Genomic DNA, 12,071 nt, shown 5'->3' with positions numbered 1-12,071 from the left:
GATCGAGCTCAGTGATGAGTTTTGAAGCGGCTGCAGGGACTTCTCCAAGGTTTTGGCTCGAACAGTCGAAGGATGTTGTTCACAGTGGTGACACTGTTGACTGGTGATTGACAAGCACTGAGATACTAACATGACAAACACAAGAAACATCATGACTTATTCTCCTGAGTGCCTGCAAAACACAAACACAAAATCAAACTCAAAGCTTTTCTCTCAGGTGCTGGTGTGGCACAATCTAATGATAAAAAAGGTCATGCTAACAGCTTTTGGAGCACAGCTGCACAAAATAACAGCTTTTGGAGCACAAAATGCATTACAGGTAAACCCAGTACCCAAACATGTTAACAAGGATAAAGAAAAAATCTGAAACAAAAGCAGGTAGTGTGGTGATTTATGTTGTGAGGATGCTTTCACTCCCATCAAAGTCACCCAGTGTTGAGAACCCAAATGAGCCCAAAAACCTCAAGTGGCTGCAACCAACAGCGAACGTCAAGAAGTGGATACTTGCATGTTGAGCCAGAAACATGCAGAAAACCCAAAAGAGGCAAGACAGCACATCTTGGTCCCACTCAGGCAGTACGAACACCTGGAAAGAGGAGCCCACAGTTCAGACCCAAGGTCACTGGTAAGGACACCAGCCAGTTATAAGTCTAGTTTTAATTTTCATTTTAGTGTTATGGCCTTTCTAAGGGTGGCCAGACCATAATATAAGGGTGATCCACCCCTGTCTGACCCCAAGCAGCACATCACACAACCAGTACAATTTTGATGGTGATTTTTTTCACAGTGATTGAATTCTAACAAAGGAAAGGAGCGAACTATAGCTTCGGGGTGGACCCCAAAACAACAAACAAAAGGGACCGTATCTAAAGGATGTACAAAACTTATTTATGAAAAGAATAAAACCAAATGACAATGTCTTATCTCCCTAACTAAGAAAAACATGAGAAAAGGGTAATCAAATAAAAAGGCAGTCCACCCCTACATGCTCCTGTATAAAGAGACGGGTAACACAAAGCCTGCAGGTTGAGGTCCATGGCGGTGTCATCTTATATGTTGTCTCCAGGTCAAGGAGACAACATATAACATGGATAGACACAGATTTCAAAATAGCCAGCTGGAATGTTAAGGGGTTGAATAACGGGATTAAGAGGAAGAAAATATTAACATATCTAAAGTTATCAAGAGTTGATATAGCCTTTATTCAAGAAATGCACACGTGTAAGTCAGAAGCCTTAAAACTTAAATGTTCCTGGGTAGGTAAAGTCTTTTCCAGTCCTGGAACTGGTAAAAGTAGGGGAGTGTCGGTTCTGATTCATAAAGCAGTTAGCTTTACTGAAACAAAAGTAATAACAGATAAGGAAGGTAGATTTATATTGGTTTATGGACAACTACTGGACACACCAATAATTTTATGTAATATCTATGCACCTAATGCGGACATACTCACCTTTTTTCACAACCTGTCACAGTATCTTTTGGAATTAGAAGGTGCACAAATAGTGGTAGGAGGAGATTTTAATCATATACTGGATCAAGACCTAGATAGATCACTTCCTAGGAGAGGCACAGAGAGTAAATCTGTAGTTGCCATAAGGCAGATGACCTCAGATTTAGGTCTGAATGATGTTTGGCGGACAATGCATCCAGAAGGCAGGGAATATTCCTTTTACTCTCCGCCTCATAATGTTTATACTAGAATCGACTACTTTCTTATTTCTGAAGCCTTAGTGAATAACTCTATAGATTCAAGTATTGGTAATATAGTATTCTCGGACCATGTGCCAATTTTTCTATGTCTTGGAAATATTTTACAGATTCCTCAAAGCCGCAGATGGCATTTAAATGTGTCCTTAATTAACCCTTTAAGACCTACCATAGAACCAAGTCTGCCAGAGCTTATATTATATTTTTTCATGCTGTAGTGCCATTTTTGGGAGCATTTCAAGTTGCTATACATCAATACAACCATTATAGCCCAAGCTTTAATAATATGTCTGCATTAGGTGCACAGCAATTACACAAATTGCAAAAAAGTGAAATAAACTACAAAAAAATTTAAAATTGTTTTTGTTTTTTTAACATATATTTCTAGTCAGAGAAATTTAAGAGGCTTATCCCTCAAAACTGTAAATACAAAAAAGTTGCACAAACTAGTTTCCCACCACAGGAAATTTATTTTAAGTGTCTTCATAGTTTTATTTTTGAAATACACCAATTTTTATACACTGCAGGAAAAACGAAAATAAATATTATAATGCAAATTTGCAAAATAACAGCATGTGCATCAAAATAAACTATTTCCAGCAGTGCAATATGAGTCCTAAGCATCCCAGAAACGACACAGAAAGTCATAAACTCAAACATAACTTTTAAAAACACAAATATAGGCTCATAAGGCCCCGATCGTAAAAAACTACATTTCCGCAAAATGACGTCTCTTCCGGTTTCGGGCAGGTCATGGCGGACATGCGACAGTTCACGCTGATGGACGTAGGAAGTGTTACAAACAGCTGATCGGATCGGCAAAGCGTGTTTCTGGAATATTATGTTTTTGTTGCTGCAAGTGCTTTTTATGCAGTTTTTGCAAAGCTATATGTGGAAGGAAACTGTGACCTAGGACAAGCTGATGGCATAAGATGTAAGTACAACTCCTCCGGTTTCATATGTAAAAAAAATTATTGCGTTAGCTGACGTGGTTGCAGTGCTACCGGGATTTAAAAATAGTTACGCAAAATGGAGCATGTCCGCTCTGACCGGCTTTAACCCTTGTGCTCCTCTTCGGGGCAGCCCCAGACCCCGGGGGTCCCAAAGTACCCCACCCTCAGTAGAGACAGGTGAATGAAAATGAAAAAAAACCCAGAACGATCATTTGGGGTCGAAGAGTGCCCCAGAGCGATTCTAATGGGTTCGTCAGGGGATCGGGAAAGAAAATGTAGCACTTGGGGGCCACGCACAGAAGCTGCTGCGGCAGCGTGGGGGTCATTGATACCCCAGTACATAAAAATGAAGCATAATCATAATAATAATGATGATGATGATGATGATGATGATGATGATGATGATGATGATGATAATAATAATAATAATAATAAGAAGAAGAAGAAGAAGAAGACAACACACAGACGCTTCTGAGTTTTATTTTATTTGAAATTACACTCACGATACAACTGAGGCAATCTGGAAGGCCATACCTTTTAGGGACATGCGCAATAGGGAGGGTGCGTTTTTAAAATGCCCCCCCTCCCCCCCGGGGCTGTATTTTTGATTACAATATCAACAAACTGTCTGTGTTTCAGGTGCTCGGTGCTGTACAGCGCCTTCGGTGGCTGTGAATACATGATCAGGAGACGTTGAATGGAAGGAATGAAACGCGGCATGAGGAGTCTTTTCCTGATGCTGTAATAATGTTCAGCGTAAAAGTCATCCTCCAAGTGTCACAGCGGGATGGAACGGACACACGCGCAGGCTCTGAGTTGGGAAACACAAGAATCTTTATTACAGCACACCAGGTGATCTATTTACAGAGGTGAGGGGGAAGGCGGGCTCCGGGGGTCCACACACAAAGGGAAAAGACGCTGAAAGTCCACACGCACTCCGTCCACTCCTCACGCTCCTCTCCACACTCCACAGAAAACACGATGACGTACTCCACTCCTCGCACACTCAATCACTCAGGAAACACAGGGGTTGGTCCAGGGAATGCGGATCGGCAACGGTCCAGCGACGAGAAACACAGAGCTGCCGTCTTATAAAGGAGCTGGAACACTCTCGTAACGAGCCACAGGTGCGTGATGGCGACCAGGTGCATGGACCAAGGGCAGAAGCCCACAGGTGAGCTCCGCCCTGGCAGAGGGAGGAGGGAAAGAGAGGAAGGGAGAGAGCAGGAACAAAATGAAAAACATATGTAGCCATACTGAGCCGACTGGGTAGGCACAGGGACCCTGACACCAAGACTCGCAGACACTCGTGTTGTCTCTGGCTGGGGTGATTGGTCTTGCACCCGTTGCATGCTTCGGTGCGGTACTCGTTGATCACTAGGTCGAGTAGGTGATACACCTACGCAGTTTTCACGGTATCGACGAGTAAAGAAGACGCCCAACCATCAAGCTCGGCGTCTTTAACTGAGAATATCCAAGGGCTCCACCGAGCCCCATGAGAACATAAGATGTAAAGTACGCTCCTGTGCCAAATAATCCCAGGGAAGCGAGGCGGAAGAATTTACACCGCTCCTTCAATTCGATCCTCTCCTCTTCTTCCCTTTTTCTTTGTTCTTCCTCCTTTCTCCTCTTCAGCCTTTCTCCTTCGAGTTTCTTCTGGGCCGCCCTATACATCTCGTTGGTGTAGTGGTTTCCTCCATTGAAATCCACCATTTCATCAATTTCATCCAAAAGACAGCCCCAGAGTGTCGATCACAGCGATATTTCTTCCGTCTTTGCCCTCTGCCTCTTTTCTGAGACAGCCGTCGGTGACAGACTCAGGCGAAACGTCTTCTTTGAAAGCGTTCGCATCCCCCAGGATGGTGTTTCCGGATGCACTCTTTCCCGATACTGTTTTACCGACCAGAAGGAGTCTCAGTTCTTCACGGGTCGCAGAGCCTGCAGGGTTGGGGAAATGATAGTAACATTTGAATCATTCTAGAAAAAAAAACATAAAACACTACGTTACACTAGGCTATTTTTTTGTTATCTTTGTATTGATGTTGACAGCAAGCAGTTTGCCCACATAACGCCAGTAGCACAAGCAGCACACATCCCTGGATCCGGCCTTTGGTCGCCAACATTTTCAGTAAGCTAAGAAAAGAAGAAAGAAAAAAAGAGGTGAATTAAGGCACATTCAAGGAAAGTATATCAGATCAGATTAACAAGTTAAACCACACTGAAAATACATGTTGAATAAACCATGGCCCCAAACTAGTTGGTTGTCCCATGTGTTTCCCCCGTAGCTCCTCCGGGCGCACACACAATGAGCCCTGGTTTCGCGACGCAGGCGTAGCAACAACCTCCTTCTACTCCTCACTGCCTCCTGTGTGTGTGTGTGTGTGTGTGTGTGTGTGTGTGTGTGTGTGTGTGTGTGAGAGAAGGAGGTACTGGGTTCCTCACAGACGGTGGTGTTCGCGAAACCCACCCTCCCCAAAGCTAAGGGCTCGCCAGCGAGGCGCGTGAGAGCGAGGAAAATGTTTTAAAAAAAGGGAAAGGAGGATGAGGAGACACTGAGGGTCCGAGGTCTAAACGGAAGGCTGTGTTCAGGTAACCCGCCCTCCGCAGACCTAAGCGTACGCTAGAGAGGCTCTTGAGAACGATGTAGAGGGAGCAAGGATGAGGAGGAGCAACGGAGACCCCGAGGTCCAACTGGAGGGTGGTGTTCGTGTAATAGGCAGGCAGGCCACACAGCTGCTTTTTCACTAGCGAGGCGCATGAAAACGAACGAGAAGGAGCAAGGAGGACGAGGAGCAACGGAGATCCCGAGGTCCTCACCGAAGGGGGTGTACACGAAATCGGCCATCTGCAGACCTAAGCGTACACTAGCGAGGAGCATAAACGGAGGGCGGTGTTCGCCTAATGGGCAGGCTAAACAGCTGCGCTTTCACTAGCGAGGCCCTTGAGAACGATGTAGAGGGAGCAAGGAGTATGAGGAGCAATGCAGGGTCCGAGGTCCAACTGGAGGTCAGTGTTCGCGTAATAGGAAGGCCAAACAGCTTCTCTTTCACTAGCGAGGCGCATGACAACGGTAGAGAAGGAGCAAAGAGGACGAGGAGCAATGGAGAGCCCAAGGTCCTCACCGAAAGGGATGTTCGCGAAACCGGCCCTCCACAGACCTAAGCATACACTAGCGAGGAGCATAAATGGAGGATGGTGTTCGCGTAATAGGCAGGCCAAACAGCTTCTCTTTCACTAGTGAGGCGCATGACAACGGTAGAGAAGGAGCAAGGAAGACGAGGAGCAACGGAGAGCCCGTGGTCCTCACTTAGGCCCATTTACGCGCAACCCAAGGCCCATCCGGCTAAGCGCTCGCCTGCGGGGAGCAGGAGAACGGGGGAGGAGGAAGGAGGTCGAGGAGGAACGGAGAGTCCGAGGTCCTCACTGAGGCCGGTGTACGCGAACACTCTCAAGAAGGAGACGATGATGATGATGATGTGAAGTTGAGAGTTGTTGCCGTGGCGCTTTGGGTTCCCTCCAGACCCCAAGGTTTGCCATCGTAACTTACGCGATCGATGGAGGGTTACAACCAATTAGGTGCCTTTGTCCGACGGTGTGACGAGACCCGCTATAGCTGGGGGTCCGCCTGACCCCCATCTGTCCCCACCGTGAACCGGCGCCCTGTTTCGCGACGAGACCTGGGTCCGTGCTGCCGGGGTCTGCGGGACCCCCCCCTTTTTTTTTTTGGTCCAGGGCGCACGAGGGTTAAGTATGCCTTAATAGCATCCCACCAAGTAGCCAATGTAGTGTCCTCTCGATTATTTGTCTGTTTGTAAAATTGTATTTCATCTCTTATCAATTTAATAAACCCAGAGTCTTTAATTAAGGACACATTTAAATGCCATCTGCGGCTTTGAGGAATCTGTAAAATATTTCCAAGACATAGAAAAATTGGCACATGGTCCGAGAATACTATATTACCAATACTTGAATCTATAGAGTTATTCACTAAGGCTTCAGAAATAAGAAAGTAGTCGATTCTAGTATAAACATTATGAGGCGGAGAGTAAAAGGAATATTCCCTGCCTTCTGGATGCATTGTCCGCCAAATATCATTCAGACCTAAATCTGAGGTCATCTGCCTTATGGCAACTACAGATTTACTCTCTGTGCCTCTCCTAGGAAGTGATCTATCTAGGTCTTGATCCAGTATTTGATTAAAATCTCCTCCTACCACTATTTGTGCACCTTCTAATTCCAAAAGATACTGTGACAGGTTGTGAAAAAAGGTGAGTATGTCCACATTAGGTGCATAGATATTACATAAAATTATTGGTGTGTCCAGTAGTTGTCCATAAACCAATATAAATCTACCTTCCTTATCTGTTATTACTTTTGTTTCAGTAAAGCTAACTGCTTTATGAATCAGAACCGACACTCCCCTACTTTTACCAGTTCCAGGACTGGAAAAGACTTTACCTACCCAGGAACATTTAAGTTTTAAGGCTTCTGACTTACACATGTGCATTTCTTGAATAAAGGCTATATCAACTCTTGATAATGTAACACACAATACTTTACCACTACTGAATGTAGAGAAAGTTAGGATCTTAGGCTTATGGTCTCTAGGAATCGACTAAGGCGCGAATGACACACAGCTCAAAGAACAGTCAACATTTATTCAAAACAAAACCAAAAACAGTCATTCAACAGTTCACAACAGTTCCAATTGTCCATATTTGGTGAGGACATCGACAGCCTTACTACATGCATTACTGACTATATAAACTTCTGTGTGGATAACACTGTACCTACCAGGACTGTACGGTGTTTCTCCAACAACAAACCTTGGATTACCCCAGAAATTAAAACCGTCCTCAAGCAGAAGAGGAGGGCCTTCAAATCCAGAGACAAAGAGGAGTTGAAAAGGGTGCAGAGAGAGCTGAGGGGACTGATAAGGAATGGGAAGGAGAGCTACAGGCAGAAGATGGAGAACCAGCTTCAACAAAACAACGTTGGTGAAGTCTGGAGAGGCCTCAGAACCATCTCGGGCCACAAACAGCAGAACTCTCTGCCTGGGAGGGATGTGAGATGGGCAAATGAACTGAATCATTTCTTCAACAGATTTGACTCAGCCATGAGGCAGTCTGCAACATCGGCTGCAGACTCACCCACCCCCACTGCTGCTGTTCCACCTCAGACACTTCACACCTCCTCTATTCACCCTGCTCACTCCCCCCCACCCCCAACAACAGCATCCAATACACACTCAACACAAGGCTCCAGCCTGTCTCTCTCAACCACCCAGGTTAGGAGGGAACTGAGGAGGATTAATGGCAAGAAGGCAGCGGGTCCAGATGGCATCAGCTCGAGGGTCGTCAGGTCCTGCGCGGACCAACTGTGTGGGGTGATGGAGCACCTCTTCAACCTGAGCCTGAGGTTGGGAAGAGTCCCACAGCTCTGGAAAACCTCCTGTGTTGTACCAGTGCCAAAGACTTCACGCCCCAAGGACCTCAACAGCTACAGGCCGGTGGCTCTGACATCCCACCTGATGAAGACCCTGGAGCGGTTGGTCCTGGCTCAGCTTCGGCGCCTAATAAGCTCATCACTGGACCCACTTCAGTTTGCCTACCAGCCTGGCATTGGAGCGGATGATGCCGTCATTCACCTCCTACATCGTTCCCTCGCTCACCTGGAGACCGCTGGAAGCACTGTGAGAATCATGTTCTTTGATTTCTCCAGTGCCTTCAACACCATTCTTCCCTCGGTTCTAAAGGACAAGCTGGTGAACTCTGGAGTGGACCATCACCTCACTACCTGGATCCTGGACTACCTCACCGACCGACCACAGTATGTGAGGACTCAGGGCTGTGTGTCGGACAGGGTCGTCTGCAGTACGGGGGCCCCACAGGGAACGGTTCTGGCTCCGTTCCTCTTCACCATCTACACTGCAGACTTCTCCCACAATTCCACCCAGTGCTTCCTGCAGAAGTTCTCTGATGACTCTGCAATAGTCGGCCTCATCACTGATGGGGACGACAAGGAGTACAGAGGTCTGACCCAAGACTTTGTGGACTGGTGCCAGCTGAACTACCTCCAGATCAACGCCAGTAAAACCAAGGAACTGGTGGTAGACTTCCGCAGGCACAAGCATTCTCCACTGCAACCACTGAACATCCAAGGTATGGACATTGAGGCTGTGGACAGCTACAGGTACCTTGGTGTTCATCTGAACAATAGACTGGACTGGACTCATAACTCAGACGCCCTCTACAGGAAAGGGCAGAGCAGGCTGTACCTGCTGCGGAGACTCAGGTCGTTTGGGGTGGAGGGCCCACTCCTGAAGAAATTCTATGACTCTGTTGTGGCTTCTGCTATCTTTTATGGCGTGGTCTGCTGGGGCGGCAGCATCTCTGCTGGGGACAGGAAGAGACTGAACAGGGTGATCCGAAGGGCCAGCTCTGTTCTAGGATGCCCTCTGGACCCAGTGGAGGTGGTGAGTGACAGGAGAACGGCGGCTAAGCTGTCATCCCTGATGGACAACATCTCCCACCCCATGCAGCAGACTGTGACAGCACTGAGCAGCTCCTTCAGTGGGAGACTGCGGCACCCACGGTGTGGGACGGAGAGATTTCGCAGGTCTTTCCTCCCCACTGCTGTCAGACTCCATAATAAAGACTTTAACTGATCAAGCACACACATCCATACATATGCAATAATACTAAGTGCAATAATCCTTTCTGTCATCGTTGTATTTTTACTCAGTTGTATATAGTATTTGTATTTGTATTCTATTTTTATCTTATTGTATATTTATTTTATTTTATTCTACTGTATATAGTATTTTATTTTATTCTATTCTGTACAGTTGTGTACTGTATTTATTCTTATTGTATTCTAATTTTTGCCTCATAACTTTTGCACTGTCCACTTCCTGCTGTGACAAAACAAATTTCCCACGTGTGGGACTAATAAAGGTTATCTTATCTTATCTTATTTGTCAGTCTGTGTATTCAGTTTTAGAGTTCAGAGTTCAGTGTTCTTTTCAGTTCAGGTGTGTGAGTATAGTGTTAATGTTAGTAGTACTACCCGGGTAGTGTATTGTTCTGAGATCTCATAAGCTTATCTGTCAAGAAGTCACGCAGTTGTCACTTTAAGTAGGCTGGAAATCTTTCCTGCATCGCAGCTGGGGATCCGGAATCCTGGCTCGCAACTTTAGACTCCAACAAAAAAACCAACCTGCACAGGGCAGTGAACATATTTTACATGAATATCATATAACAACTTAATCAACACTAGTGACCAAATGTCTCTCACTCTTTGTATATAACGACTTAATGCAATCAATAATAAAATTAATCAAAGAACCTTAAAACAATTTCCACATCATACAAATTTAACTCAAATCTCATATTTTGTGAACAGCAGTCACATCAATCCAATGAATTGAGAGAATGTACATTACTGATGCACGAGGAAAGTGCAAAACATGGTCGCAGTACTATTTAGCCAAAGACTGCTCATATTTATCATCTCATTACAATAAATAAAACTTACCTACTAGCTTCCAAAGAAATATTTCCGATTGGTTTAAAACATTTACAAGTGAAGAAATAAAAAGATAATACAGCATTTAAAAGGAACACATGGAATTTACATTATACTAAGCTAATGATTAGCTAACGATTAGCTTGCTATGCTAGCGCAGTTAGTCAACTCACCGGAAATGAACAAACAACACAAAAACAGAGGTACATCAGCACCAACAAAAAGTGTCCGCGCTTCCCAACAAGCGGAAAAGTAAAATCCAATTTGTGTCTTCACACACAACCTTTTTCTTGAACAAGGATTAAAGAAAAACTCGGTGAGTAGCTCCGACCAGCATATGTAGCCTTAGCGCTATTCTCCTTCTCTACAGTTCTCAACTCAAGTTCACAAGCACTAAACAATCTCATAGTGCCACCTACTGACATTCTTTGGGAACAGCAGTTCATTTTCATGAGGCAAATTTTAGGTGGGTTACAATAACTTTAGATATGTTAATATTTTCTTCCTCTTAATCCCGTTATTCAACCCCTTAACATTCCAGCTGGCTATTTTGAAATCTGTCTGTCTATCCATGTTATATGTTGTCTCCTTGACCTGGAGACAACATATAAGATGACACCGCCATGGACCTCAACCTGCAGGCTTTGTGTTACCTGTTTCTTTATACAGGAGCATGTAGGGGTGGACTGCCTTTTTATTTGATAACCCTTTTCTCATGTTTTTCTTAGTTAGGGACATTTTGGGGGACGTTATACTCTTACTTGTTAAACACATGCTCCCATCCACTCTCTTGGTCCAGAAGCTCCATAATCCAAGTGTCCCAACTCAGGTCTGATGGCATTTTTTCAGTGGTGTTTTTAACCTCTTGGGAACTTTCACTACATTCCTTACTTGATGCAGAAAGAAGAAACGAGTCAGGGATGCATAGCAAGCACAACAAGACACCAGCAGCCCAGACCTTTCACCAACTGAAGACATTTGCAGCACCATAAAACATGACAGAGAAGAGCTGGGACTATGTGAAAGGGTGAAGTGCTGCAGTCAAGTTGCAATGGTCCTATCTTTTATACAGTCTATGGTTCACTCTATTAAGATGTGATTATTTCCAAGGTCCATTTAGTTTTAGTTAGCTGAAGCTAAACCAGAAGTTAAAACGAGATGGTGAAAAACATTTTTAGTTAATGTTACGACTGTTGTCGTAATGTTGTCTCATATGTAAATCTGAGTGTGCAGGTGCCTTTCCGTGATTGGTGCATCCATGGGACGGCCCATACAGATTGGCTAATGACCTGGAGACAACATATAAGATGACACTGCCATGGACCTCAACCTGCAGGCTTTGTGTTACCCGTCTCTTTATACAGGAGCATGTAGGGGTGGACTGCCTTTTTATTTGATTACCCTTTTCTCATGTTTTTCTTAGTTAGGGAGATAAGACATTGTCATTTGGTTTTATTCTTTTCATAAATAAGTTTTGTACATCCTTTAGATACGGTCCCTTTTGTTTGTTGTTTTGGGGTCCACCCCGAAGCTATAGTTCGCTCCTTTCCTTTGTTAGAATTCAATCACTGTGAAAAAAAATCACCATCAAAATTGTACTGGTTGTGTGATGTGCTGCTTGGGGTCAGACAGGGGTGGATCACCCTCATATTATGGTCTGGCCACCCTTAGAAAGGCCATAACACTAAAATGAAAATTAAAACTAGACTTATAACTGGCTGGTGTCCTTACCAGTGACATTGGGTCTGAACTGTGGGCTCCTCTTTCCAGGTGTTCGTACTGCCTGAGTGGGACCAAGATGTGCTGTCTTGCCTCTTTTGGGTTTTCTGCATGTTTCTGGCTCAACATGCAAGTATCCACTTCTTGACGTTCGCTGTTGGTTGC

General features: G+C 44.9%; 1 long non-coding RNA gene across 1 annotated transcript; it reads right to left on the bottom strand.

Moving 5' to 3' along the window:
- Positions 1 to 2,691: 2,691 nt before the first annotated feature.
- LOC146644178 (uncharacterized) lies at positions 2,692 to 10,536 on the bottom strand. Its single transcript, XR_014909356.1, has 4 exons — positions 10,361 to 10,536; positions 9,729 to 9,878; positions 4,726 to 4,793; positions 2,692 to 4,598 (listed from the first exon to the last, which is right to left on the bottom strand). It is a non-coding gene; the product is annotated as an uncharacterized LOC146644178 (long non-coding RNA).
- Between the last annotated feature and the right edge of the window lie 1,535 nt (positions 10,537 to 12,071).

Source organism: Rhamphochromis longiceps, linkage group LG22 (assembly GCF_057381845.1).
Source record: "Rhamphochromis longiceps isolate RC_006_pf linkage group LG22, R_longiceps_female_GT1.1, whole genome shotgun sequence".
Classification (NCBI taxonomy): domain Eukaryota; kingdom Metazoa; phylum Chordata; class Actinopteri; order Cichliformes; family Cichlidae; genus Rhamphochromis; species Rhamphochromis longiceps.
This window is presented reverse-complemented; position numbering and strand designations above follow the sequence as displayed.